The sequence below is a fragment of the Myotis davidii genome, unplaced genomic scaffold, assembly GCF_000327345.1.
Source record: "Myotis davidii unplaced genomic scaffold, ASM32734v1 scaffold2839, whole genome shotgun sequence".
Lineage (NCBI taxonomy): Eukaryota > Metazoa > Chordata > Mammalia > Chiroptera > Vespertilionidae > Myotis > Myotis davidii.
Genome location: NW_006290166.1, coordinates 58,479 through 62,261, shown reverse-complemented (window position 1 = coordinate 62,261; position 3,783 = coordinate 58,479).

Genomic DNA, 3,783 nt, shown 5'->3' with positions numbered 1-3,783 from the left:
ATTTTCTCTTTAGTTTCCATTGCCTTAGGAGTGATATCGGTAAATAAATTGCTTCAGGATATGTCTGAGATTTTGCTGCCTGTGGATTCCTTTAGTATTTTTATGGTTTCCCATCTTACATTTAAGTCCTATATCCATTTTGAGTTTATTTTTGTGTATGGTGTAAGTTGGTGGTCTCGTTTCATTTTTTTGTATGTATCTGTCCAATTTCCCCAATACCATTTATTGAAGAGGCGGTCTTAACTCCATTGTATGTTCATGCCTCCTTTGTCAAATACTAATTGAGCATAGTGGTTTGGGTTGATTTCTGGGTTCTCTATTCTATTCCATTGATCTATATGTCTGTTCTTGTGCCAGTACCAGGCTGTTTTGAGAACAGTGGCTTTGTAATACAGCTTGATATCTAGTATTGAGCTCCCATCTACTTTGTTCTTCTTTCTCCGGATTGCTGTAGCTATTCGGGATCTTTTTTTATTCCAGATGAATTTTTGGAAAGTTCATTCTAGGTCTGTGAAATATGCCGTTGGTAATTTTAATGGGGAGTGCATTGAATCTATAGATTGCTTTGGGTATTATGGACATTTTAATTATGTTGATTCTACCAATCCATGACATAATATGTTCTTCCATCTGTTTATGTCCTCCTCTATCTCTTTTTTCAGTGTCCTGTAGGTTTCTGCATCTAGGTCTTTTACTTCCTTAGTTAAGTTTATTTCTAGCTATCTTAATTTTTTTGGTGCAATGGTAAATAAGATTGCTTTTTTAGTATCTCTTTCTGTAAGTTCACTGTTGGTGTATAGAAATGCCATAGATTTCTTGGGGTTAATTTTGGGTCCTACATTGCCAAATTCATTTATTAAGTCTAATAATTTTTTGATGGAATCTTTAGGGTTTTCTATGTACAGTATCATGTTATCTGTGAATAAGGACAGTTTTACTTCTCCTTTTCCAACTTGGATGTCTTTTATTTCTTCTTCTTGTCTAATTGCAGTGGCTAGTACTTCTAGTACTATGTTGAACAGGAGTGGTGAGAGTGGACATCCCTGTCTTGTTCCTGTTCTTAGAGGAAATGGTTTTAGTTTTTGGCCATTGAGTATGATGTTGGCTGTGGGTTTGTCATATCATATTATGTTGAGGTATGATCCTTCCATTCCCAACTTGCTGAGAGTTTTTATCAAGAAAGGGTGTTGGCCGAGGCTGGTTTGGCTCAGTGGATGGAGCGTTGGCCTGTGGACTGAAAGGTCCCAGGTTCGATTCCGGTCGGGGGCATGTGCCTGGGTTGCGAGCACATCCCCAGTGGGAGATGTGCAGGAGGCAGCTGATCGATGTTTCTCTCTCATCGATGTTTCTAGCTCTCTATCTCTCTCCCTTCCTCTCTGTAGAAAATCGATAGAATATATTTAAAAAAAAAAGAAAGGGTGTTGGATTTTGTCAAATGCTTTTCTGCATCAAGTGATATGACTGAGTGATTTTTATCTCTCAATTTGTTTATGTGGTGTATCATGTTTATTGATTTGCAGATATTGTAGCATCCTTGCATCCCCGGGATAAATCCTACTTGGTCATGGTGTATGATCTTTCTGATGTACTGCTGGACCCGATTTGCCAGAATTTTGTTGAGGATTTTGGCATCTATGTTCAGGCGGGATATTGGCCTGTAATTCTCTTTCATTGTGTTGTCTTTACCTGGTTTTGGTATTAGGGTGATTCTGGCTTCATAGAATGAGCGTGGAAGTGTTCCTTCCTCTTGAATTTTTTGGAATAGTCTGAGGAGGATACGTTGTAGTTCTTCCTTGAATGTTTGGTAGAACTCCCTTGTGAAGCTGTGTAGTTCTGGGCTTTTGATTGCTGGAAGCTTTTTGATGACTGCTTCAATTTCTTCCATAGTTATTGGCTTACAGCTGGAATGTGGCCCAGAGGACTCCCAGGCGGGGTTGCCAGTAAACACCCACAAACAGCCTGTTGTTTACAGATATCATATTCTGCTCTCAGAATTATATATTGACTGGAGTCCAGTGTTCTTTTGCCCCAAATCTGCCAGTCCCAAGGCATCTTATGGTAATTTTCAGACAAGGCATGAAGGAGTCCTTTTGTAAATGGCCCATTTTCTCTCATACTTTTCCTTATTTCATTAAAGGTATTAAAGGAGAGGGGTTCATGTATCCGGTTACCTTGCATCTTGCATAAATGGGCAAGTCAAAACCTCTCCTAACATAGCTTGCCTGACACATGATCCCATAACTGAGCATTTGGTTGATGAGCCTTCCCACACTGGAGGCAGAGGATCAGGGGCATTCAGTGTTACCAGCTTTACAGGCTCTACTTCAGGAAGAGGGGTGGTGATAAATCTTCCTGGTGTTCTGTAGGCTTTTGATCCTCAGTCTGAAGTGGGCACAGTGCAGCTTGAAGCAACCACATAATTAAAGATGACAAAGGCACTTGTTTTCCCTCGGCCTGATTTCTCTTTAAATTTCTACCTACTTATTCCTAGAGAAGAGGTCTAATGTTCCAGTATCAGGGATCCAAGGGTCATCCTATCTAATAAAGAGGGAATATGCTAATTGACCGTCAGAAGATGGCAGTGCCCATAGCCAATAAGGACAGAATATGGTAATTAATTGTTGCACCCTCAAAGATGGTGGCGCCAAGTCCCCTCAACCCCCTGAAGGGGCAGTTACAGGGAATGGCTGGTACCGCCCCCAGGCGGGTCTGGCCGCTTCACGCACTTGCCTCCAGAGTCCCCCATTCCCCTCAGCACCCCTCCCACCCTGGGCCGGCCCGAGGCTCAGGCAAGTGTGTGATGATGGCTTCCCAGAAGCCCAGGGCCACCAGAGGCTCAGGTAACCAGGGCTGGCCGAACCTTGCGCTGCCAGAAGTGGAAGCAGCAGAGGTCTGATGGGGGCATTGACTTCCCTGATCATCAAGTTGCATCTTGCCCCTGAGGACTCCCAGAGTGTGATAAGAGTCAGGCCGGGCTGAGGGACCCCCTTCCAGTGCATGAATTTTCATGCACCGGGCCTCTAGTAAGTTATAATAGTCTGCAAAAGGCCCCTTTAATTGTTTTCTTATAACCGAGGCACCATTTGCTTTTCACAACTTTTTAAACACCATTATATATTATTGCCATCTGTGGTACAACCAGCGGGGCCATCAGGGGCCCTGCTCCCACCTGCGTTTACCCACCACCTTTACTGCCCGTCCCAATCTATGGGGCAACCTGCAGGGTTTTCAGGACTCCCACTTGCATCCACCTTGGCCTGGCGCTGCCCGGTCACCTACTGCACCATCCTGTAGCAGTCCCACTCTCATCAGGGCCCATTGGGCCACCATTGCCTCCACTGCCGCCTGCTGCTACTGCCACGTCGCCTATACCCGCCTTCTTTTGTGCCAACCCCTGGTGATCAGCTTAAGTCATAGCAAGCTGTGGAACTCCTGCTTGGTCAAACTCCCCAGGACTATTTCCATATTAGCCTTTTATTATACAGGATACTATCTTTAGTTTAATGTGTACTCTTGCCTCCTTTGTCAAGTATTCCACGACCATAAAGACATGGGTTTATATCTGGGTTCTCTGTTCCATTCCACTGATTTATATGCTGTTTTTTGGCCAGGACCATGTTGTTTTGATTACTATAGCCTTGTAGTAATCAAAGGTAGTGTGATTCATCCACATTTGTTCTTCTTTCTCAAGATTGCTGTTGCTATTATAGGTGTTTTGTGGTCTCTATAAAACTTTTGAATATTTGGTCTAGTTATATGAGATCTATCCTGGGTATATTGATA